Below are 27,623 nucleotides of genomic sequence, written 5' to 3'. Positions count from 1 at the left end.
ATCTGAAAACAGTGCTGTAATGGTTCATTACGCAACGCAAATCAGTGCTGCAATGAACCATTACAGCACTGTTTACTTGGTGTGGGAAAGTAGGCCTTTTCCTGTCAGATTTGCGTGAGGTAAAATGGCCAATTACGATGAGAAGTTGCAAAAAGTTACTTTGTAGCCAACAATGTATCAAGGTAGGTACCTTATACTTAGATCAATATTTGTTGCACATACCGATAAATGGTGGAAATAGCATTCGAATGATTACCGAGTCCGCTTGAAATCATAACCCTCTATAAATGCTTTAACAACAATAACTAAGCAAGGATGCCGCCACATGTGCCACGTGCACGCGTAGGGATATGATTGTGTTTGCATACATCAGAGGGGTGCCAACAAAGTGGGTGGGTGATTGCATCCAGCGACGCAGACGGTGTGTCATCAATTTTTCATAAAATAGCTGACACCACTTTGATGAAGTGTCAACAGCACGTGGCTGACCTCATGCTCTTCCTATTTTGTCATCGTTTCGGGCTAGTTCTTTCCAATACAAACAACTCGAACACCCAACGAAATTGCATTTTTGTTCCGTTTCTTTATTAAACTTATACAAGTTTTACAGATGGTTTCTTGTTAGCTTGTTTTGATTTATTAATTTATCATGAAGTACTAATAATTGGATAGTAATCACTATGACTTAAAGGGAATTTATTTAAATACTGAGAATTCAAACTTTTTACATCGCTTCGTGCGTATCTCTTTTGTGGCCATTAGTAGTTTTTTTCATTGCGAAATCATCTTTACATCGAACAGTTCCTTTTATTTTACTCAACAATACAGACTTCATTTAGTAATGGCGCTCTGGTAATAAATAATTGATTTCATATATTTTTTCGCTGGAATGTGTTCAAGTTGTTGCTTTTGCTAAAATGAGCAGAGAACTTCTATAGTTGCATTTGTGTCGCACTACTGTTAGAAGGTCTTTGAGCCATTATATTTGTCTCCGCAAAAAGGAAATGACAATTTCTTAAACAGCATTGTTTTCATTATCAATCACATGATTTCCATTTCCACATTCACACATACTGTCAAACATTCGACACCGACACATTCGATCCGTCCCGTACTCGACATACTCTAAAATTAGTACCAGTTAAATTAATGTATAGTAAATTCGATTTTTGCTTTTTTTTCAATTTCATCTGCCAATTTTAAGTAATATAGCTAGCTGTTTGGCCTCTAGAAAGGTGTATCTTTTCGCATTAATTCTTGTTCCTTTATACATAGGGGATTTTCTGGAGGGTGCGACCAGGTTAATAATTTGGGGGAAATTTCAGAGGCGATTGAGTTAGGAAATTATGTTTATAAATGGAATGACAATAGCACAGTTTTGAGCTCGTTAATCAACTAGATATTATCGTCAATATTGATGTCAGTTCCCTGTTCACAAATACATTATTTTGTCGGTTTTCTAATAAAACTAAATTAGTGTAATTGAAAAAAAAATGATTTTGAAGTTTGGCAATCGACTACTATCTGATTATTACAAAGCAAAGATAAAGATACACATCGTAGTTGCTACTCCGTGATTGACCAGAACAATCGAAGTTGCACAGAGAACCAATGAATGGTGCTTGGGACTAGCTACACACTCTTAATATGCACAGTTCGAGAGTTCAATATTTGAAAGTTAATAATGGCACCGTCCACGTCGTTGCAGAATTTGCAGAAATTACCAGATTTCAGGAATCCTCATGAAATCGCATAGGCTAAATTACCCAAACTAGGATATAAAGAAAACAAGTTTCATGTCGTCGGATAACCGCAACCACTTCTTGACTCCTTCAATTTGCTGCAATATCGTTTGCTACCAAATGTGCATTCATTTTCATCATTTCACGAGAAAGGACAATGTGCCCCAGCCAAGCCTCACTTTTCACCTTTTTCCGCCGAACGATGCAACGCGATCGAGATCCCCATCGCAACTCAGGACTACTCCTTCTTCTTTATGGCTCTACATCCCCACTGGGACTTGGCCTGCCTCGCTTTAACTTAGTGTTCTTTGAGCACTTCCACAGTTATTAATTGAAGGGCTTTCTTTGCCTGTCATTGCATGAATTTGTATCTTCGAAGCAAGTACAACGATACACTATGCCCAGGGAGTTGAAAAAATATCCGCGTCGTGTACTGAGTACACGCACCATGAAAAATGCACACTTGTGGTACACAGCGTGGCCATGGTGTCGTTGAGGGTGATCGAAGACGCTACTGCTTGAGAGCTAACAATATATACTCTGGTACTTGATACGACTTTATAAAAACTAATGTTTTCTCACAACTTGTAGAGTTTGACGTTTTAACAAATATAGAGGAAAATAAATCAAATTTTCAACATCTCACAAAAAATACTGAATGTGTTCTTCTCATAATCCAAACAGAATCTAATATATCTTATTAAAGATATCTTGAGAACAAAAGTAGAAAATCTTTGGATATTAAAAATAAAATGTTATGGCATTGATGTAAAACATTAGCCTTTTTTCGAGAAAGATCCAAAAAGTGTGAATCTTTAATAACGTTTTTATCAATTTTCAAAAAGTACCTGTGTTTATATGACAGTTAAAAAATAGTTGTCTAAAAATGTGTGTTTTACGAAAACGGTTCTAGCTTCACGAAAGATTATGACGAAGCCACAGACAAACTTTTCAAAAGCACAAATCTGAAGAACCATTGGACGGTTTGCTCTGAAAAGTTGATCGATTGGTTACCACCAGCGGGTAACCAATCGATCAACTTTTCAGCGCAAATAGACACGTGGTTCTTCAGATTTGTACTCTTGAAAATTCGGGCTGTGGCTTCGTCATATCTTCACCTTAATCTTTCGAGCTAAAATTTGTGATGCATATATAACCGCACGCTATGTCCAGGGGAAGTATAATGAAAATCGAATGTACCTCAAATGTTATTCCCTAGGATCGTAGCTTTAGCCCTCTAGTTTCAGAATCTGTGCGGTTTAAATATTTCATCTTGGATTTTTTATATTTTAGATTTTTTCCTATTTTTCCATACAAATATCGAAAAAAGTTATGGCAGAAAATTAAACGTTCCATAATAAATACAAAATTTCCCATAAATAATACGAAAATTCGCAGTGAAGAAACAGGGGTGTAAGCAGTAATAAATTACAAAAGTTCCATAAACAATTAAAAAATGCATCAATAAAATATAAGTTTCCATAAATAATTGATTTTTGAGCAACGTCAAAAATGCAATGAATAAATCAACTGTTGTAATAAAAAAAGCCATTTTTCCCACCAAATACTTTTGAATTTTCCATAAATAAATCCGATTTTTCCATAATAAATTCGAAAATTCACAATAAAAAAATATCGAAAAAGCAATTAAAAAAATCAAAAAATGCAATACAAAATGACTAAATTACCCATGAAAAACAAATGCAGGAAAGTATGAGACAGTGAAATGCTGAATCGCACTTATATGACTGTAACGACTGAACAGCCTGCGTTACTATGATTGCAATTTACCGAGCAATCGCTTGCTGTCCGAACTCGTTATCGCTCGTTGGACCTAAAAAAGGGATAACATCTATGTTTGCATTATGCCGGGCAAATTCTTGGATCTGTGGTTTGCCTAGAACCGAAACGATGCAGTTGCGGTGTATCGGATATCTTAAACATCGGCGGCCTTCTGCCGCCTCAGTTCCTCAACCCTCTATGCGGCTTCGCCGCCTGGTCTATATAATTTTTTGGCTTAAAATGCATTTACGTTTATTGATAATTTATTTTTCGATATGTTTTTATTGTGAATTTTCTAATTTATTATGGAAAAATTGGATTTATTTAAGGAAAATTCGAAGTTTTTTGGTGGGAAAAATGGCTTTTTTTATTGCAACAGTTGATTTATTCATTGCATTTTTGACGTTTTTAAGGCCGTTACAAATATTTATTTCACTTTTTGTGCCTCCATACTTAGGTTGGTCCAGGGGGGGGGGGGGGGGGGGGGGGGGTCTAAAAAAATATTAAAAACTCATCGGATTTGTTAGAGAAATTTTGGAAATACCCGATATTTTAATAAATATATTTTTTATCTGCCCCCTCAAAATGCAAAATCCAGCCTAAAATTTTTGAAGGGGGGGGGAGGACAAAAAGTCAAAATTAAATTTGTATCAACCTAATTAAAAATCAATTATTTATGGAAACTTTTGATTTATTCAAGCATTTTTTTTTATTTGTTTATGGAACTTTTGTTATTTATTACTGCTTACAACCCTGTTTCTTCACTAGGACTTTTGGAATTATTTATAGAGATTGACCACTTTCTTATGTGTCGTTTATATTTTAGCCAAAAGTTATTTTAGGGTCAATTTTGTCCCATTAAAAATGTATGGGAAAAAACCAAGAAGGATTATTTTAAACCACACATTTTCTGAATCTAGAGGTCTAAAAATATGGTTCTAGCGAATAGTTTTTGAGGTACATTCACTTTTCATAACATTTCCCTTTGGGCACAGCGTGAACCGGTTGACAAACAGTCCAAACTTTGTGAATTTTTCATGCACTCTATGAAAAGTTACACCCTGTTGAACTTTTCGTGAGAGAAAACAAATTGCCTTTCCCAAACATTTTGGCCACCCAAGGTATCAAGCAATAGTTTTCTTCTAAAATTTTTGTGACTTTTGTTTTAAAACTTCCAATATAACTGATTCATAGACCAAACCTCTTGATAATTAGGAACATCTGTCGGTAAATTGGATCAATATTGATGAGGTTTTTGCAAATTATAGTATAACAGCTATTTTGAAACATAGGTCATTTTTCCGCTCCGAATAGTACACTTCAAAAAAAAAAATTAACAGCTGAAAGCAACCCAAGCACGCGTTCCTGTCACTTTCACCCATTCTATTGATCTCTATAGCAAAATCCAGGGTAAAACCAAAATAGTTGATAGTTTGATCGTGAGAATCATTAGAACCACCTCTATTTTATAAAATAAAAAAACAGGCACTATGAAGGACCAAATTGAATGAAATTTTTACGTGTCTCATCAATATATTGATACTTGATACGACGTTATAAAATGTAATATTTTATCACGACGATTAAAGTTATATCGGTTGGACATTTTCACCCATATAGAAGAAATTAAGTCAAGTTGACAATATCACACAAAAATTACTAAATGTGTTCTTTCTTCAATAAAAATATGCACTAATCTGTCTTGATAGAGATATCTCAAGATCATAAGTAGAAAATCTTTGGATCTTTGGACATTGATGTAAAAATATTTATTTTTTTTTTCAACGTTTAAAAAGTACCTACGTTTTAATAACTTGTGAAGCATTAATATATTATTGATAAACGTTCAAAATTTCATTCAATTCGGTTCACTGGTGTCCGAGATATAACAGCTCAAAAATTAGTTGTTTTAAAATAGTGTTTTACTCAAAAGGTTCTAACTTCGCGAAAGATTAACCAATCAAGCTCTAATTTGTACCAATGATGCACATTTAATAGGTTAACAAGCAGTCAAAATTTCCTCTGGCTATTATTATAAATTCTACTAATAAGTGGGCTTCGTGGCCGTGCGGTTAGCGGCGGCAGTCGTCTAGGCGTATCGTAAGCCTCGGAGTGTGGGTTCGATTCCCGCTCTAGTCGGTGGAAACTTTTCGTCAAACGAAAAATTCATCACTGGGCCACTGGGTGTTCTGTGTGTTGTCCGTTGTCTAGTGTAATGTGTAATGTGTTCAGTCTGTGGAGCCTCTGGCTGAAGACGGTGTGAATTGTATTTCTTTCTTTCTTATAATTTATTCAGAAAATCGCCATTATTTTCCTCCATTTCTATTCAAATTTATCCAAGGATTACTTTAAAAAACTTCCACAGATTTTTCGATAATTCTACGAAAAAATCTCCGAGGGATTCCAAAAAAAAATCTTTCTATGACTTTTTTGGAAACTCCCGTAGGTTTTCTTAAAAAAATCCAGAAAATCCTTAAGCAATGCAGTCAATCTTCTAATCTAAAGAGATCCTCCAGATTTTTTTTCAAGAACTCATTAAAAAAAGTCTTACACGGATGGTTTAGTACTCTATGGAAAGTTACAGCATGATGACCTTTTTTGTGAGAAAAAAATGACCTATCCCAAACATTTTGGCCACCCCCTGTATATTTGCCATTGTAGTCCAACATTTATCCAAGATTGCCATGATTCACGTTGTGTTGGTCATTTGTTGAACTTGTTTGGCCAAATATTTGTCATGTGTAATGAGACCCTAATAGTTTAGGCACAGACAAACAGACGTAACACTTGCGAAATTTCCATCGACCACGCTTTTAACGATCATTTTAAATTTTCATAGTTGTGGCTTTCACAACCAGAGGCGCGCGCATCGTTTTTCTATGCGTTTGACGTTTCACACTAGCGCCTTTTGATGACGATATTGCACAACGCAATGATTCGTGCAACTTTTCCACCAGGTGATGGTAGTGTGAACTAGGCGATGGATTTCCATGAAAATCGTTCAAGGTGTTACGTCTGTTTGTCTATGGTTTAGGCATTTAAGGGGCGTTCATAAATGACGTAGCACTTCAAGAGGGAGGGGAGAGCCTGGAATTGTGTAACGAGCCATGTATTAGGTATGGGAAAATATTCTACGAGGAGGGAGGGGAGTATAAACAATCGGTCAAAAAATGCTTACTGTCGGGGCTCGTGGCGTAGTTGGTTACACGTTCGCTTCATATGCGGATGGTCATGGGTTTGGTTCCCAGCCCCGGCACATGCAATTTTTCGTCAGTTGCTCTTCACCGAGAGCGGCTGACACTGACCCTCTTCTAAGCTTCAAGGCTCAAACGGACCCGGATACCTGGATATCGGCGAACTGCTACTCAGAATGGACCCCCAATCGGACTGGAAAGGAACAACGGCTATCCATCATCCTTGTGCTCATCATTCTACCATGTATAGAGTAGAAAAGTGAAAGCAGCAGAAATGCAACAAGTTCGATAAAGTATAATAGAACACATCCAGGCGCTGTACAATACTGTAGATGCAGCTGTCAATTGAAATCGCTCACGTAGTGCCCTAGTGGACAATAGAGCTGTAAATAAGGTTAAGTGATTAAAAATAAAAATAATGCTACGTCATTTATAGATATTCCCTAAGCATAAAACATAAAAGGCCAATATGGCCTTTCGGTAAATTCGAGTAAAACATCTATTGTTCTTTTCACGGAAAAGCGAAACCGTAATGGTGTTCGACCTTTGCGTCTCTTTGATTCTGAAATCGATGTGACTGAACAGGTAAAGTACGTTGGAGTCATTCTTGATTACAAGCTTTTCTGGACACCTCATATTGAGTTCAGAATCAAGAAAGCTTGTATGGCCATTGGGCAATGCCGCCGAACCTTTGGTACAACTTGGCGAAGGGAGAACGGTCCAATCAGAATTACGCCATCTCCAAAGGATGTGCTTAATGGCGATGTCTGGAGCGTTCTCTTCAACTCCCACGGCAGCGCTCGAAGTTCTCTTTGACGTTTCCCCATTACACATTCATCTCCAACAAGAAGCACTTTCTTGCACTTACCGTCTATGGGTACTCGGTTTACTAGATAAAACACCTGTGAACCGCAGTTCAACACACACCTCGTTGTTTCCCTCTTTTTGGTGAATTGGGACAAAGTTGTCCTTGCTCCAAGGTATTTTCACATATAGGACATTTTCCACGAAATTCTTGTCCCGGGAAGAGTGGACATCTGGATATCTGGAGAGAAGTATTTCAGACGGCATCGTATGTTACACTGATGGCTCCCTTCTCGAAGGTCGAGCAGGTACTAGTGTTTATTCTCGTGAGCTAAGGCTGCATCAGTCTTGCTCACTTGGTAGACACTGTACCGTTTTTCAGGCCGAAATCTTTGCTCTTATGTGCGGAGTGAAACCAGCGCTTCAGCAGCACGTAATGGGCAAAGTAATATACTTCTGTTCAGATAGCCAGGCTGCTGTTAAAGCACTTGCGTCGGCCAACTCCAGGTCGACGATAGTTACCGCTTGCCGAACTCAAATCGAGGAGCTGAATTCAGCAAACGCTGTTCACCTTGTATGGGTACCTGGCCATTCTTCCATTGCTGGAAATGAATTGGCTGATGAGTTAGCTCGCACTGGAGTATCACTTGACTTCATTGGCCAGCATGAGCCAGCTATTCCGGTATCCAAGTGTTGGGTAAAGCTTCAGATTGACACCTAGGCTGCCACTCAGCACAAACAATATTGGAATAGTTTGGAGTCATGTCGTCAAACAAAATAGTATTGTACTGAGCCATCTCTAGGGGTGGCGAAGTATCTAACAAATCTGTCAAAGCAGAATTTCAGCATGCTGGTCAAAGCACTGACTGGCCACTGCCGACTCAGCTATCACATGGCGAATATTCAGCAAGCTGATTCATTTGCATGTGAAAGATGTGAATCCGATTATGGAACTTCGTATCATTTGTCCAGTTTTTGCGCAACTGCGTTTCCGAGTATTCGGTAAACACTTATTAAGTAAAACTGACTTCAGAAACGTGAATCTTCAGGACCTTCTGTTGTTTTTGACCCACTGTGGTAAAGAGTTATAGGCTCTTTTCACGCTTTATGCGTTATCTTACTTACCTTACCGGTCAGGCTAAGGCCGGGGTGGCGTCTGCTGTACATAGTAGCCGCCTCCATTCCACTCGGTCCATGGCTGTTTGTCTCCAGTTCCGCACTCTGCGTAGGGTCCGCAGATCGTCCTCAACTTGGTCGACCCACCTAGCTCGCTGCGCTCCACGTCTTCTTGTACCGGTCGGATGACTCTCGAGAACCATTTTAGTCGGGTTGCTATCCGACATCCTGATGACGTGACCCGCCCACCGTAGCCTCCCGATTTTCGCGGTATGGACGATGGTTGGTTCTCTTAGCAGCTGATGCAGCTCGTGGTTCATTCGCCTTCTCCAAGTCCCGTCTTCCATCTGCACTCCGCCGTAGATGGTACGCAACACCTTCCGTTCGAAAACTCCAAGGGCGCGTTGGTCCTCTGCACGTAGGGTCCATGTTTCGTGCCCATAGAGGACGACCGGTCTAATCAACGTTTTGTAGATGGTTAACTTCGTGTTACGGCGAACTTTATTCGATCGTAGAGTTCTGCGGAGTCCAAAGTAGGCACGATTTCCTGCCACAATGCGCCTCTGAATTTCTCTGCTGGTGTCGTTGTCGTCGGTCACCAGTGAGCCCAAGTACACGAATTCTTCAACCGCCTCGATTTCATCACCGTCGATATGAATTCGGGGTGGCGGGCGCGGTGATTCCTCCCTGGAGCCCTTTGCCATCATGTACTTTGTCTTCGACACATTAATGACTAATCCGATTCGCCTGGCTTCACTCTTTAGTCGCATGTACGTTTCCGCCATCGTCTCAAATTTACGAGCAATAATATCAATATCATCGGCGAAACCAAGCAGCTGAACGGACTTCGTGAAAATCGTCCCACACGTGTTTATGCGTTATCACAGTGCTCTTTTCAGGGCGCTGTTTGAACCCATTGTGGTACGCTTGTGCGTTATTACAGTGTCCTTTTCAGGACGCTATGTGAACCCATTGTGGTACGCTTATGCGTGTCTGACGATCCTATTCCCTTACCTGTCCTTTCGCCTGTCCCATCCTTTTTTCCTTCCCTTCTCCCTCAGGTAAATGATGAATAGGCTCGTGTTCATGGGGATGGCACTAATGTCCCAAATGGAGGAGTACGTGCCTCTGGAGCCGACCTGCTGATACCTGATACCTGAAGCATAAAACTTAGTGTCAAGCTAGATATAAGTGAACAAAAAGTTAGTCGAACACTGAAATTAATTCAAACATTGCTGTGGAGAACAATAAAATGAATAATTTACTTGTATGTATTTAATCTTGCTTATACACGAATTTTAAGAAATCCAATCAATTCGTTTGCTTTGTTCTGGTAGTGCATATTGAACGACAGAGTAATAAATGCGTTTCACGTAATTTGAAATTCCACATAAATGTCGATAAAACCCATGCATTACCAACTTCTACGTCATTCTTTATTCATATGTTGATCTTATATAATGTCCTTTAAGGAGAAACTTTAGAGAATACAAATATGGCTGCCACAATGGCCGACTTGGACCCCTACTCACGTTTTCAAAAGCACCAGTCTTGAAAATGCGTAAACAAATATGCTCGACTTGGAAAAGCTGCCTCTTTTTGCAAGTGAGCAAAGCCAGGATAAACTAGTGCGGCTTGGTTCGATGCTTCGCTCGTCAGATTTGTGCCTTTAAAATTTGTATGCAAAATTTGAATGGGATTTTTTGATGTTTCACCTTAAAGCATGCGTACTGAAATATCTTCTACCATACCTATTTCGTTACTTTGCTAACGACCGCCAATATAATCACGAATAAGGTAAACTTGCCAAGTGCTATTATGTCAAGTGTATCGCAAATATATATCCTGAGCAATAATTTAATTATTGAAAACTGACATCAACATTGAATCAAGCATCAAACCGAATAGGTACATAACATTTTTGTCATATTTATGATACAACGAGCTCCAAAATATCCCTGGCTTCCCAAGCTTTCCACGCAAAATAAAAAATCTCAAACCTCTGATCACAGCTATAATAGAAAGATCAAACTCAACAAGCTACTTCGCACAGCAAACCGGTCGTCCCCTGTACTAATGCCTCATGTCGTCCTCCATCCGGCAGCGCTTCCGACTACTGCTTCCGGTGTCGACCAGGTCCAGACTCTCCGAGTCCGAGTCCATCGGTTCGCTGCAGTCGCCGTCTCCATCCCCGAGCTCGTCATGTTTCCGCTTGGCAGTTGCCATTTCGGCGGCATGTTTCTTACGCCACTTGGTACGCCGGTTCTGGAACCACACCTGGAACAACAAGAGCAGGGAGATAAAAATCAGTTAACACTCGTTAATTGCAGTTGAATGGCAGTTTGAGGCAGGCGTGAGTCAAGCCGGAGGGGCCATCGTCGTAATTATCATCGCTCGCTTGAGCAGCCATTTCCGGATGGAGGCAGCCAGCCAGCGGCCAACTGACACCAACCAGAAGAACATAATGGGAGGATGGGAGGAGAACGGTGGCATTTTTCCGAGAGGGGTTGTTGGATGGCGAATCTTGTCGTCGTAAGATGGGACACGCGTTAAGTACACACCAAACGCACACTCGGCTTTTTATAGCTCCATTATGGGCGTTTAATTACGCGCATAAACTGTTGTTGGAACATGGCCAAAACGAACTTGTTTCAAGGATAAACGAAGTCGTTTGGGTGTTCTTCGGTATGAGTGACATCTGGAGGAAGTGTTGCTGGATGATTATGTTTTCGGATGGGAACCTTTTAGATTTGCACTAAAAAAATGGAAGTTTCTAGTATCAATATATTTAAATCTGGTTTTACACAACATTATGACACTTTTTATTGTTACAGAATTTAAATTCCTTTTAGATAAGATATTTTATGTACATTGCACACATTAAAGTATAGGTTTTTCAAGGTTCAAGGACACGACACATAAATAGCGAACACCCAAAAAAAGTTGGTTGAAATCGGTTGAGAACTGTTTTCGCAATTGTAGTCACCGCATCGATGTTTTTGGAAAACATAATTCCGAGATAATCGCGTTTAAAGTTTCAAGTTTGCTCTACCCACCCGGGAACTATATCTTTGCTTGTACTGCTGGGATCTCTATGAAAATTTGACACAGCATTCTTAAGAACCCATACTTCAAGATAAAAGAATAAAAAAATATCGATTTTGTGCTTGACTTCAACATATACACTCCCGTTCAAAAGTTTGGGGTCACCCCCTCAAAAACATGTCATTTTTTTAGGCCCATATCTCCGCCAATTTGCGTCCGATTTCAAAACCCTAGGTTTCATTCAAAAGATAATAAGTCAAAGAAACTTTGAACATGATTTAAAAGAAACTTTTTCAAAAAATTTTGTATGTAAACATAACCCAAAGTTGCCAAATTTTCTAAAAAATGAATATAAACTTACTGCAGTGTCGCTGGAAGTTGGGTCGACCAAATTTTAAGATGAGAGCGGTAATATGACCCATTTTCTATAAGCTTTCAACCACTTTTTACAGAACTTAGCTAAAAAATCTAGAAAAAAAGTTATTAAGTAAATTAATCCTTGATGTCATCGACCAAAAGTTTGGGGTCACCCCTCAATATGATGTATCGGCCAAAAGTTTGGGGTCACTTTCGTAAAACATGGAAAAATGATTTGGTGATATCTTCGTCATCTATAGTTCAATTTTAATTATTTTTGGCTCATTTCAAAGCTAATTAACTAAATTTACGTTTGATGTCTTCAACTTAACGTATTTAACGATTTTTGTATATAAAAATGTTATGTAAAGTTAGCACATTTTACTACGCATCAGAAAATAAGGCAACTTTACGTTAAGTTTTAATATGTAAATTTCAACAAATATGTGTGGTTCAATGTCTATGCAGTAAGTATCATTCATTTTGTTTCAAATAAGCCAAGAAGAATTAAAATTGAATGGAAGATGACAAAGATATCAACAAATCACTTTTCCATGTTTGACGATAGTGACCCCAAACTTTTGGCCGATACAGCATTTTGAGGGGTGACCCCAAACTTTTGGTCGATGACATCAACGATAAATTTACTTAATAACTTTTTTTCTAGATTTTTTAGCTAAGTTCTGTAAAAAGCAGTTGAAAGCTAATAGAAAATGGATCATATTACCGCTCTCATCTTAAAATTTGGTCGACCCAATTTCCAGCGACACTGCCGTAAGTTTATATTCATTTTTTAGAAAATTTGGCAACTTTGGGTTAAGTTTACATACAAAATTTTTTGAAAAAGTTTTTTTTAATCATGTTCAAAGTTTCTTTGACTTATTATCTTTTGAATGAAACCTAGGGTTATGAAATCGGACGCAAATTGACGGAGATATGGGCCTAAAAAAATGACATGTTTTTGAGGGGGTGACCCCAAACTTTTGAACGGGAGTGTATAACTCTTTAATGGTTCACTGAACGTAGCCTAATACTTTTTTATTTCAAAAATAAATTGGCATGATTTCTAATATTGTAATACATATTTGAATGAGTCCCATATTCTGACAGAGCTGCCACCGAAAAATGGAACAACCAAATCTACCAAGCATTTTGGCCTTGAACGTGCCAAAACCGTACCACATCATGTTTATCGTGGCCATCATCATAATCATCGAAACGTTTAATCCGCTTACAAAGCAGCTTTAATTTAGAATTCCCCGCAAACCAAAAAGCCAAAAGACAGCGGAACGAAATGCGGGGCACGACCGAAGCGAGGCGACGCCAATGGCAAGCCTCCTAAAGCAAAACCTCGACAAAATAATGATTTTTAAGTGCTTTATTATTATAGCCAAAATTAGGTTGAGGAAATCAAGCACAGCCAGCCGAATGCGCTCTCGCCCTCAACGCCACCACCAGGTTGGAAGGATACAAGAGTGAAATAAAACTCAAAACAGAAACGTGGAAGCTGTTTAGGCGAGACTCGTTGTCGTCGAAGACGCGCGTCTTCTGGTTCAGGAAGGGGCAATGGGAAAGGCTCTGGCCAGAGCTCTTGTTTCGATTTTTGTGTCTGTTTCCCTTCCAAGCTAGGCGACCGACGGCGGCGGTGCGGGGCCATTGGAAGTGCAAATGCGAAACACTGGAAGGTCATAAATAACGAGATTATAAAAACTAACGAAGAGATTTATGAAAGGCGAGTGAGAAGGTTGAAAGATGAAAAAACAAACAGAATTACCGAAATAAAAACAAAACCAATGAGCCTCGGACTGTGTGGTGTGGTGTCCCAATAGTTGACTTGCCAAGATTTCAGTTTATGTTGGGTGACTTCCTCGATGCAATTACCGGAGCCATGTATGTAGAAAACAAGGAAGATAATTATGGTGCATCAGGTTGAAAATGGAAAGTCCAGATGGGCAGAATCGTGGTTTAATAATACGGAAGCTAAAACCTTTTTTTTTCTGGCACAGGCCCGAACAAAACTAGACCAGCTCATGGTCATTCACAGAGTTATAAAACATCATGGATAAAAACGACTTTTCTGGAGAGTTTACCAGACTGAGCAAAGCAACGATCAGGTATCAGTAGGATGACTCCAAAGGTACGTGAACTATCCAGTCCATTCGAATCTCGCCGGGGACCGAAACAAGGTGACGGACTCTCATGCCTTCTCCCCAACATCGCTCTGGAAGGTATAATGTGACGAGCCGGGCTCAACAGCCGGTGTACTATTTTCACAAAATTCGGTCGATTGGTGTGCTTTGCTATCGACATAGATATTATCGTCAGAGCATTATCGGATCCGCTTTGGTAGTAATGCCACGATAGACGGAGATACCTTCAAAATGATGGAGAAATTCGCCTATTTCAAAAAAAAAACTTGAAAAATAAAAGACACATAATGTTTTAATCGGCAAATCTAGAGATGATATTGTGAAAAAAAATAGTGATGTGATTCGAACCCATGAGTCTGTATTCGCAAGTCCGGCGTTTCAACCATCTAAATAAACCACAGAACAGGTAACGATTCAGCGGGAGAGAAAGCCAAGCTGACTGCGAGCTGGAAAAACTTGTAATTAGAAGGCACGAAATGTTGCTAATTGACAAATTGAGAGATGAAATTTGTGGAAAAAAAATCACGTTCTGGTGGGATTCGAACCCACGACTCCGTATTCGCAAGAACGGCGCTTTAACCAACTAAGCCACAGAACAAGTAATGATTCTGGAATAAAAAGCCAAACTGACTCTGAAGCCACACCCTGAACACTCCTATTTCACAAACTCATCTCTCTTTCGATTTAGATGCCAATCCACATCACACTCCCGCTGACTGCGAGCCTACACCATAAACACTACTTTTATCACAAGTGCAACTTCTACTGTAAAAGCTGCTTTCTATTGATAAAATTGCCGCAGATTTTCCGTTGCTCTATAAGGCTATCTGCCGTTTATCACCTTTCTCTCTCAAGCAGCAGCAGATGATAGCATTTTTTCGTTTGATGCTTTCATAGGGAAACGTTGCCTTATAAAACAAACCCATCCTCTCAGTGATATTCAGGCATTAATGGATAATAAAAAAACACTATAATTAATCCACATGTGATGGTGCCTCTCTCGTGCCTCAACTTATTCATCCAGAAAAAACTCAAATGAAATGTTGATGACCGTCAAGTCCAATACAAACTATTTTCCAAAACTACACAATATGCGTTAATTTTATATGAGCATGGTATTCAGATAATCTAAGACAATGATCCATAATTCAAATGTAATTCTTCATCTTGAGTTTTCAGGACACAATTTTCAATTTCAGGACAAGGATGTTTTCGATCACTTGGCTATCATTTGTCTCATTTGTCCATAACTCAGTTAACAAGCCTTATATTAAAACGCTGTATTCGATAAACTCGTAGATTAGTGTTGTTCCTTAAACCTCTGCAGGGGGATACCTAGAGGAAATCTTGGATGAATCCCTGAAGTAAATTTTGATAAAATCTGTGGTAGAATTCCAAGCGGAATCCCTGGATAATTTCTTGGAAGAATCTCTGGAAAAAATCCTTGAGAAAACTCTGGATGAATTCCTGCAGAAATCTCTAGAGGAATTATAGGAGAAATTCCTGGGGAAATTTCTGAAGAAATCCGTGGAGGATTCCCTGGAGGAAGGGACAGCATGCTTCTCAGTGTGTATGCAAGTGTGCGCGGTTTTAATATAAAAATAAACCGCACTGTGCACATTTTCAGTGCGGAATGCTATCCCTGCCTGGAGGAATTCCTGCAAGAATTCCTAGAAGAATTCCTGACGGAGCTCCTGGAAGAATGTGTGGAGGAATTCCTGGAGGTGTTTCTAGAGGAATTCTCGGATTCGAGAACGAACTCCTGGATTCCAGGAGGAACTTCTGGAGGGATTCCCTGGAGCAATTCCTTGAGAAGTTCCTGAATAAAATCCCTGGAGAAATTTCAGAAGGAATTCAGGATGAATCCCTGGAGGAATTCGTGAAAAACTCAAGGTGGAACTCCAGGAGGAGTTCGTGGTAGAATTCCAGGGGGAATTCCTGGAGAAATTTTGGGAGAAATCCCTTTGGAAATTTCTGATGAAATGCCTTGAGATTTTCCTGGAAGAATTTCTAGAATAAATTCTGGAGGAGTCTGTGGAAGAATTTCTGGACGACTCCCTTGAGATATTCCTAGAAAAATCTCGTTAAGAAATCCAACAGAAATTTCTAGAAGAACTCTCGGGAGTATTCTTGATAGAAAGCCAGGAGGAGTTCCTAGAGAAATTTCTGGAGGAATTCCTGGTGAAATCCTTGCAACATTTTGTGGAGCCATTCCTGAATGAATTCTTGGAGGTTTTTCTAGGGTAATGCCTGGAGGAATTCTTGAAGTCGTTCCGAAGGAGTCCCTGGATGAGTTCCTGAATGAAAGTTCTTGAGGAATCCCTGAAGGAATTCTTTGATGAACGCCTGGAGCATTTTTTGACGAAATCCGGGGTTGAAATTCCTAGAGGAATCTCTGGAAAAAATCCTATAGGAATTTCTGGAAGAATTCCTAGAAAAACCCCTGAATGTATTCCTGCAGAAATCTCTAGATGAATTCAGGGAGCAATCCCTGGAGAAATTCTTGGAATTCTTGGACGAATTCCAAGTGGAACTCCTGGAGAAATTTCTGGAAGAATTCCTGGAGGCATCCCTGGATAAATTCGTGGCAAATCCCTAGAGAAATTCCTGGAGGAACTTCCAAAGCAATCTCTAGAGAATCTCCGGAGATATCTGGAGCAACTTCTAGAGTAATTTCTGGAAAAAATCTCGTAGTAGTTCTTGAAAGAATCTCTGGATGAATTCCCGTAGAACTGCCTGGAGAAACTTTCTGGAGGAATCTCTTTGATCAACTCCTCGGAGAATATCTGGTGGAATGCCTGGAGGAATGCCTGGAGGAATGCCTGGAGGAATTCCAGGAGAAACCACTAGAAGAACCCCAAGCGGAATCCCTATAGGAATTCCTCGTGGAATGTCAGGAAGAAGTCCTGGAGCAATTCCTGGAGAAACTTTAGGAGGGTTCCCTGGAAGATTCCCTGTAGGAATGATTGGAAGATTCCCTGTAGGAATAATTCCTGGAGGAATCCCTTGAAGAATCATTGGAGCAATTCCTGGAGGAATCCCCGGAAGAATTCCTGGACGAATCTCTGGAGCATTTCCTAGAAGAATTCCTGGAGTAATTTCGGAGAAGTTCCTTGAGATATCTCTAGAGATATCACTAGAGGAATTTCTTAGAGGAATTCTGGAGGAATTTCTGGTGGAATCGCTAGAGGAGTTCCTGGAGGAATTCTTGTACTAATTTCAGGAGGAATCTCTGGAGAAATACATGGAGGATTTTTTCGTTATTTTATTTTTTTATATTTATTCGTTAACCGACGTAGACTAGTACATTATACATATACATATTTTTTTATTTACTCATATAATAATTATGAAATATATTTTTTAAATATAAAAAAATGCATTAATAGAACATGCACGTTTATTTCTAATATGGATTACATTTGCCTTAAAACTGACGTCTGATTTGTTTCAAATACTTTTATTTTTTAAAGCCTGAACAAATTGAAAATATATTTGATGTTACCTCAAATATATTTGATTTTGCCACATTTTTTCCTGCTTGTGTTAGGGAGTTTCAAGGGATTTCAGAACGATACCTGCAGCGGTGATCCAAAATGTACTGCCAAAAGCTGAAGTTTGCCTGGTAATCGTGGGTGAACTAATCAAATCCGAGTGGTTCTGAAAACTGCGAACGGCACATGCGTATAATCAAGGAACCGGAAGTGTGGAGAAGCAGAGAAAATGATTTTCTGATTGTGCGTTCCGAGAGTTGGTGGTTATGGAACAGTGGAACAAAAGTCAGTGGCTCACAACTTAATAGTTACGGCTCACATCTGATAAATCAAAACAGACTCATACCAAATAAATATTTTCGGATCTGGCTCATTGAATTGATGTTGGAACCGGTGTGAAGAATTAGCAATAAGTTAAAATTCACAAATACAAAGAAATTAAAAAAAAAAAAAAATGATGTTGGAACCCGATATCCTAGGTCATTTTGGGATTAAAGATGGCACATATGGTTTCGGGGATAATTAATGGGCACTACTGGGGGTTTCATGAATCCCCAAAAATGCCTCTGTAACGACTCTGAAATCCACCGAAAATCCTCTGAAGCCTTTTGAAATGCCTCCGAAATCCACATTAAACCCCCGGGACCCCATGTAACGCACTTCAGACTCTTCAAAACCCCCGAAAACGCCAATATAACGTCTCTGAAATCCGCTGAAAATGCTCTAAAGCTTCTTGGAATGCCTCTGAAATCCCCCTCAAACCTCCCGGGACCCCATTGAACGCACCTTAGTTTCTCTTAAACCCCCAAAAACGTCTACATAACATCTCCGTAACATCTCTGAAATCCGCTGAAAATACTCTGAAGCTTCTCGGAATGCCTCTGAAATCCCCCTTAGACCCAATGCACCTTAGATTCTCCGAAACCCTAAAAAACGCCAATGTAACGACTCCATAACGTCTCTAAAACCCGCTGAAAATGCTCTTAAACTTCTTGAAATGCCTCTGATATCTCCCATAAACCTCATGTAACGCACCTCAGACTCTCCAAAACCTCCGAAAACGCCAATATAACGTCTCTGAAACCCGCTGAAAATGTTCTAAAACTTCTCGGAATAGCTCTGAAATCCCCTCAAACCCCCTGGAATCCCATGTAACGCACCTTAGACTCTCCTAAACCCCGGATTCGCCTTTGTAATGCCTCCATAACGTCTCTAAAACCCGGTGAAAATGCTTTGAAGCTTCATGGAATGCCTCTGAAATTCCCCTTAAACCTCTTCGAACCCCATGTAACGAACCTTAGACCCTCCGAAACCTCCGAAAACGCCATGTAACGGCTCCGTAATGTCTCTGAAATCCGCCGAAAATTCTCTGAAACTTCTTTAAACGCCTCAAATATAAAACTGGTTCGGTTCAGGAGGTTCCAAAGGAGTACCTGCAGGTCTTAGGAACGTCTCAGGGGGATTCAGTGGCGTTTCAGGAGTTTCCTTGAGGTTTCCAAGGGTTTACATTCTACAAGGTCTCATGGTTTCTCAGGCTCCCAGGGGTATCAAGGGTGACCCATAGGGGTTTTAGTGAGGGTACTACGAGAACCAGTAGTGTTCCAGGAAGTTCCAAGGGATTGCAGAGGATTCAAGGGATTCTAGGAGTGCTTCAAGGGGCTCTATGGGGTCCTTATTATCAATTTAAACGCCTCGGAACAAGGTCTGTTCCTGCGAATTAACTAAGTAACCTGATAAGGCCCAAACTCAATTTATGCAAATATTTTTTTTTTTTGCGCTCTTTTAATTTATGCAAATTTTTAAATTATGCAACCCCAGACTACCCAAGTTACAAGTCCATTGCTGGTTGATTTAGTTTGATTTTTATTACGGTTTTATTACAGCAATAGCCAGAAATGACAATTTTAACAATGAAAACCATGACGAACTGATTTACACTCAAACCTCCATTTAGGTAGGATCCATTTAGGTAAAATCTATTTAGGTCCCTCCATTTAGGTAACGTTACCTAAATAGAATTTGGTTGTGTTCAGAACAGTTGGAGTACTTATGATTGATGACGTCATACCCGACATTAACCTATCATTCACCTGTTTTTATTTTGGCCTCCAAACCCAACATAGACCCAACAGTTGTTCGATGTTGGTCCAACAGTGGCCCAACATACGATAAAAATTTACCCGACATTGACCCGACATTCAACAATTTTTCAGTCTGGCGGAATTTTTCAGGGTTTTTTTGTGTTCCGCGCCCAGCTAGTCATTTGCATGACAATTCTCACCTGAGACCCTTCAAAACCCCCGAAAACGCCCCTGAAGCCCCTCCCCTACAGAAACTCCCTTGAAAGTTCTCTGAAACTCCGCATGACCATCTTTAAATCTCCTATTCGAGTTACTCTCCCTAGTTAAACTTCTTTGCAACCTTGTACTCCATTTAGGTAATGAACTGAATCCATTTAGGTAATGAATCCATTTAGGTAAAAATTCTATTTAGGCAGTCCCGACCCATTACCTAAATGGAGGTTTTGGTGTATAGCATTCTTAAAGCTGACCGAAGAACCAAAATACAACTCTCAACAGATAGCTTTCCATTCGATTAGTCACGACAACACTGGCCATCTTGCTACCATTCGATTTTTGTTTTCCCTGATTTCGTTGGGCATGTAGTATATTTCTACCTTCCACACAATTTACACATGCAAAATGATCATTGACAAATGAAGCTCTTTTTTGTTAACTGAGGAAGCGCTGAAAGACATTAAGCTGAGAAGCAGGCTTTGACCCAGTGATGGCGTTACGCCAAGAAAAGGAAATGTGAAGTTATATTTGGGCTTAATACCACTTCTTCAAAGGCCGCGATATCTGTTCTGTGTCTGTTGGATGTCGTCTCAGCCAGCATACGCGCAGAATCTCGAGGCCGCGTTTTCAGACGAAGGCGAGCTCGATGAGGCCCCTCTAGAGGACTGCTGGAGTACAGTGAAAGCAGCCATCAACGACGCAGCCGAGAGCACCATCGGGTACGTGGAACGGAATCGACGGAACGAATGGTTCGAAGAGTGCAGAACGGTTTTGGAGGAGAAGAACGCAGCGAGGGCGGTAATGCTGCAGCAAGGGACTCGACAGAACGTGGTACGTTACAAACAGAAGCGGAAACAGCAGACCCGCCTCTTTCGGGAGAAAAAGCGAGTGTGAAGAAATGGCACTGCTGTGCCGTTCCCAAGAAACACGGAAGTTCTATCAGAAGCTCAACGCATCCCGCAACGGCTTCGTGCCGCGAGCCGAAATATGCAGGGATAAAGACGAAGGCCTCTTGACGAACAGACGTGGGGTGATCGAAAGGTGGCAGCAGCACTTCGATCAGCACCTGAACGACGTGGAGAACGTAGGCACGGGAGCCCACGGCAACGGAGGAAACGACGACGCTAGTGCAGCGGAGGACGGAAATGAACCAACTCCCACGCTGAGGGTAGTTAAGGATACCATTCACCAGCTCAAAACCAACAAAGCAGCTGGTAAAGATGGTATCGCAGCAGAACTCATCAAGATGGGCCCAGAAAAGTTGGCCGCCTGTCTGAATCGGCTGATAGCCAGGATCTGGAAAACCAAACAGCTACCGGAGGAGTGAAAGGAAGGGGTAATCTGCCCCATTCACAAGAAAGACGACCATTTGGAATGTGAGAACTGCAGGGCGATCACTATTTTGAATGCTGCCTACAAAGCGCTATCCCAGATCATCTTCCGTCGTCTGTCACCTAAAACGAATGAGTTCGTGGGAAGTAATCAAGCCGGCTTAATCGACGGCCGGTCGACAACGGACCAGATCTTTGCCGTACGGCAAATGCTCCAGAAATTCCGTGAATACTAGGTCCCAACGCATCACCTGTTCATCGACTTCAAAGCGGCATACGACAGTATTGACCGCGCAGAGTTATGGAGAATCATGGACGAAAACGGCTTTCCTGGGAAGCTGACTAGACTGATTGAAGCAACGATGGACGGTGTGCAAAACTGCGTAAGGGCTTCGGGTGAACTATCCAGTTCATTCGAATCTCGCCGGGGACTGCGACAAGGTGGTGGACTCTCATGCCTACTCTTCAACATCGCTCTGGAAGGTGTGTGTGATGCGACGAGTCGGGCTCAACAGCCGGTGAACGATTTTCACAAAATCCGGTGAATTTGTGTGCTTTGCGGACGACATGGACATTATTTCAAGAATATTTGGAACGGTAGCAGAGTACACCCGCCTGCCCAGTCAACCAGTGATCGTAAAATATGTTGCATAAGATGATAAAGTGGAGGTCATATGCGTGCATGCCTCCATTTAGGCGCATGTAAAATGTACGCATATCGCCTCCACATTATCATCTTATGCAACATCTTATACGATCACTGGTTGACTGGGTGAAACGCGAAGCAGCAAAGGTCGGACTGGTGGTGAATGCCTCAAGAACAAAGTACATGCTGGTAGGCGGAACCGAACACGACCGGATCCGTCTGGGTAGAAGTGTTACGATAGACGGGGATACTTTCGAGGTGGTGATGGAATTCGTCTACCTCGGATACTTATTGACGGCTGACAATAACGTGAGCCGTGAAATTCGGAGGCGCATCATCAGCAGAAGTCGGGCCTACTACGGACTCCAGCAGAAACTGCGGTCGAAAAAGATTCACCCACGCACCAAATGCACCATGTACAAAACGCTAATAAGACCGGCGGTCCTCTACGGGCACGAGACATGGACCATGCTCGAGGAGGACCTGCAAGCTCTCAGAGTTTTCGAGCAACGCGTGCTAAGGACGATCTTCGGTGGTGTGCAGGAGAACGGTGTGTGGCGGAGAAGGATGAACCTCGAGCTCGCTGCACTTTAAGGCGAACCCAGCATCCAGAAGGTGGCCAAAGCCGGAAGGATACGGTGGACAGGGCATGTTGCAAGAATGCCGGACAACAACCCTGCAAAGATGGTGTTTTCAACTGATCTGAAGGCGTGGAGCGCAGAGAGCACGATGGGCGGACCAGGTGGAGCGTGACCTGGCGAGCATTGGGCGCGACCGAGGATGAACCGAGTTGAACTATGTATTGTCTTAATGATGTTGAATAAATAATGTTTGTATCTGTTCTGTACCTTTCTATGCAACCTTTTTCATACATTATTGTTCAATTCTGGTAGAAAACAATGATTCTGCACACCAATTGAATTGGCCCCATTCGTCGGGAAAAGCAATTTATTCGAAACAATCAATCAATTAATTCCACGTCACCCATTTTTTTCGCCCTGCTTCTACATTTAGGGGGCTCATCTTCCTCCAATACAAGCTCCACCCGCACAAACCCCTTTCAGCCTCCAATGCGCCCCATACTACCAATTGTTTGGCATGCTGCAATATCAATCCGCATGCTTTCATGTTGCAATAAAGAATGCTCATCGCATCGCCCACCGCCGCGGCTTTCGTTGTGATGGTTTGGTCTATGTTTTACAAAATCCGCAAGAGCCCAATCTACGGGCCCAGGCCCGTTCCACTGCTAGGTCCTCCTGCTCGCCGCCACCGAATCGCCATCAATTATAGTTGATGCCGCTTACAGTCATACTCACGATAGGACCTCTATAGAGGATTGGAGCGAGCCGAAGCAAACATCCATATCGTTTTCATTTGACTCACTTCTATGGCGATTTTTTGTTGTTTGTTTTCCATGAAATGGAAAATGCAAAAGCTCTTGCGCGCACTCCTGCCGGGGCAAAGAATCGTAAATTCGATTGCTAGTGGAGTGCTAGAAAGCGCAGCCAGAGCAAACGAAAAAAAAACGAGGAAAATCCAAAATCGAAATGAGACAGCCTGTGAGAGTGCTCACCAGTATACGGGCGCTGCTTCTGGCTGTGGCTGGTATAAGCATCGTGTACTCGAACGGACGTTCTACAATTGCATGGCTATATGCATAAAAATGCAATAAAAATGATTCAATTGAAATGAAAACAAAATTTACAAGAGAAAGATAGAGATGAACATTCGGCTGAAAATGAAATGGAAATTGGCGATTTTTATTTTGCTTCTTTGGAGAGCTGTGCTCGGCGATTGGCAGAATGGATGCGCCACGAGGGACGATGGTAACGTGAATGGATTGTCGAATGGTCTGGATAAATTTCAAATAAATTTTAGTTGAAATTGCTATTTCTACCGAAAATGTTTGATTCCAGAAAGGGCAATCACGGCGTTTAGACTTAAGTTATTTTGTTTTTATTTTCGCTGATTTATAAAATTATTCACAATCAAATGGATCAGATAGAAGGTCATTCACATTCCACGTGAAATTGAAAACGGTGGTCTGTAAAACGATGAGTCGTTAAGAAAAGCGTCCAACATTGCTCTGGGCCTCACAAGTTCTTACCTCATGCTTCCACGGAGCAAGTGATTACAAAGACTGCCTGCTAAGAGTTGTGTGCCTAGCTGGCAGTGCAGCCTGGGCACTGTTGTCCTTCTGACTTCAGCTAGATTGAGGAGGTACGACCCGAGCGTCTGTTCACCAAGGAGGTGCGGCTCGAACAGCGTCAGTTCTGGCATCCAGCGGCTGAACAAGAAATGCTGTATCACGTCCAGCTTGATCCAAGATGATAGCTTCATCAGCGAGGTCGTCCAGTGTTAGTTGGGACGCTAAACAGAACTGACACGATGGCCCTCCGGCGAGACAGAAGTGTTGGCGTAGGCCCAATAAGCCACCAGCAAAAATCCTCATTACGGAGAGGAAGTAAATACGACTCGACACAATCAGCAAAGACCCATGCGACGAAAGAAGAACTGCGATTGAAAACTTGGAACATGCAATTGCACTCACTTGGTTTCGCAGGATATGACAGGATAATCTACAGTATGTCCCATAAAAAATGCGAAAGTTTTAGAAGACATTGTTCACCTGCTTCCAATCGATAAACCATGCATTTATCTATTGAATTATATAGTCGAGACACTGATTTAACAATCACATATAGTAATTTTAATCATAAATCTTTGAAAAAATAATGTTGAACATATGGATCTCATAAACGTCCACGCCTCAGAGGCCGTTTTTGAAGGCTGTTTATTTCTTAAAATTGCTCTCAGTCACATTCAATTGAATTTTATTTCAAGAACAGCACTTTCATAGCTTGACAAGGAATTTAGGCGTCCGTTGGTGGTTTGAACAAATAAGAAAATATTCTGTCTTTTAAATTATGGGACATTTACTGAAAATTGTAGTGTACGACAAATCAAAATGTTCATAAAATAATATGTATGATGCATCAAACTGTTTTCAAGTACTACGTATTTGTGTCTATCATGAATGTAGGTTTATGAAACTTCATTAGCAAGAAATAATCTTCATTTATTTTCAAACAGTGTGAAGTTATTAGCTGATCAATCTAACACACGACTTTTGAAATATGCCTATTTTTAAGTATTTGGTTCCTAAGCATCTGATAGTGTTTTCGAACAGTTTTCTAAACATGGGCATTTTCAAGAGTACCTATTTCTGCGTGATTCCTATGCATTGGAAAGCTTTCATCCAAATTCGTTAAGCTCAAATAATTTGAGGAAAAATTGATTTATTTTAGAAATTGTGGGCAATTATGAGGCATCGCATGTACGTAACCAACCAATCAATATTTTGAAACAAATTTGAGATATCCTGTATGATAACCACCTCCTTATTGTAGCCTTATCTTGAAAGGACGGATTCATTACACTAGTTTATAAAATAAAACGGAAGTCGTGAACTTCTGTCAACGACCAAAATTTTTGAAGTACAATTGAGCACTGATTTCGAAACCGTGCTTCAAAAAATTTTGAGTAGAGCCGTTTTTAAGTTTTGGCTAAATATCAAGTTTTACAACTTTTAAAAATATGAAATATACTAAAATTCAAATATCTTGCGTTTTGTTCAACCAATTCCAAATCTTTTTCCATAAATTGAAAGCTGAATACAATACCATTCGATCATGTAAATGCAAATTTTGCGTCAGATTGATGAAATTCAAGATATTGGCGAGTTTTAGGGACGATCTCCTTAAATTTTAGCTAAATTTCCAAAAATATACGAAGAAATGTATTTTTTTAATAAGAAAAAAAAACAATCTAAAAATTCTTTCTCAACGTTTATTTGACATATCATATGTAGGCGAGTTACAGTAAAAAATTCAGCTCAATCGGAGCATTGATTACGGAAAATGAGATGTGTGAAGTGAGCGACGTTGCTTAAAAATAGAACAAAAATCGTTTTCAAATCATCAACCTTGTATGGAAAGTCGAAAAAAATTCCGCGCTACTGTAATTTTTTTCCTTCGCGTTTTCAAACTCAGGGCATGATTCTACACCAAAAATGATCATCAGCTTACCGAGTTCAAAAATGCTGTAAACTAGTGTTATCAATATTGCACCAAAAATTATTAGAAAACGAAAAAAAAAATCGCATTTTTTATGGGACATAGTGTACGATGAATTACATCAACAACTTCGACATCCTGACGTTGCAGGAACTTCGTTAGACTGGACAGAAAGTGTGGAAAAGCGGGCATCGAGCGGCTACCTTCTACCAAAGCTGTGGCACCACCAATGAACTGGGAACAGGATTTATAGTGTTTGACAAGATGCGACAACGTGTAATCGAGTTAAGAGTTAAGGGCCGTTTCTTCAACTACAGCATCATCAACGTCCACTGACCACACGAAGGGAGACCCGATGACGAGAAAGAAGCGTTCTACGCGCAGTTAGAGCAAACATACGATGGTTGCTCGCCGCGTGACGTGAAAATCGTTGTCGGCGACATGAACGCGCAGGTAGGAAGGGAGGAAATGTACAGACTGGTAATCGGGCGATACAGCCTGCACGCCGTATCCAATGATAACGACCAGCGATGTGTAAACTTTGCAGCCTCCCGTGGTATGGTAGTTCGAAGCACCTTATTCTCCCGTAAAGATATCCACAAAGCCACCTGGAGATCACTCGACCATCAAACAGAAAACCAAATCGACCACGTTCTAATCGACGGTAAATTTTTCTTAGATTTAACCAATGTCCGCACATACCGCAGTGCGAATACAGATTCGGATCACTACTTAGTCGCTGTATGCATGCGCTCAAAACTTTCGACAGTTTTCACCACGCGTCAAAGTTGAACGCCGCGGCTCAACATCGAGTAGCTGCGTAACGTAGAAGCGGCTCAAGACTACACGCAGTAGTTAGCAGTTAGCCCTACCAACGGAAGACCAGCTTGGCGCAGCTACACTTGAAGATGGCTGGAGGGACATCCGATCCGCCATAGGTAATACCTCGGATACAGCACTAGGTTTCGCGACTCCAAATCACAGAAATGACTGGTACGACGGCGAATGTGAACAGTTGAAAAACGAGAAGAATGTAGAATGGGCGAGAATGCTGCAACACCGTAGAGAGCGAATGAGGCACGTTATAGGCAGGCGTGTAACAAGCAGAACTCAGTCTTCCGGATGAAGAAGCTCCAGCAAGAAGAACAAGATCGCGAAGCCATGGAACAGCTGCACCGTGCTAAGAACACACGGAAGTTCTACGAGAAGCTAAACCGCTCGCGCAGAGGCTTCGTGCCACAAACCGACATGTGCCGAGATAATTACGGGAATACTCTCACGAGCGAGCGTGACGTGGTCGACAGGTGGCGGCAGCATTGCGATGAACACCTCAATGGCGACGTTGCAAGTACCGAAGGTGGCGTGGTAACAGATCTAGGAGTACACACGACGAAACATTTCTCGCCTCAGGAGGAGGATGGCCAGTTGAAAAACAACAAAGCCGCTGGAGCAGATCATTTACCATCAAGCAAGCTTCTAAAATATGGTGGAGAAGCACTGTTGAGAGCACTACACTGGGTCAATACTAAGATTTGGGAGAAGGAAGTATTACATGAGGAATGGATGGAAGGTATCGTGTTTCCCATCTA

The 27,623-nt window shown here is 41.0% G+C and overlaps 1 non-coding gene across 1 annotated transcript; it reads right to left on the bottom strand.

The window, feature by feature from the left end:
- Positions 1-14,714: 14,714 nt before the first annotated feature.
- Positions 14,715-14,788, bottom strand: Trnaa-ugc (transfer RNA alanine (anticodon UGC)). The gene has a single exon. It is a non-coding gene; the product is annotated as a tRNA-Ala (tRNA).
- Positions 14,789-27,623: the final 12,835 nt, after the last annotated feature.

The sequence above is a fragment of the Aedes albopictus genome, chromosome 3 (genome assembly GCF_035046485.1).
Source record: "Aedes albopictus strain Foshan chromosome 3, AalbF5, whole genome shotgun sequence".
Lineage (NCBI taxonomy): Eukaryota > Metazoa > Arthropoda > Insecta > Diptera > Culicidae > Aedes > Aedes albopictus.
Note: the sequence above shows the minus strand (reverse complement) of the source record. Positions and strands in the feature narration are given on the sequence as shown.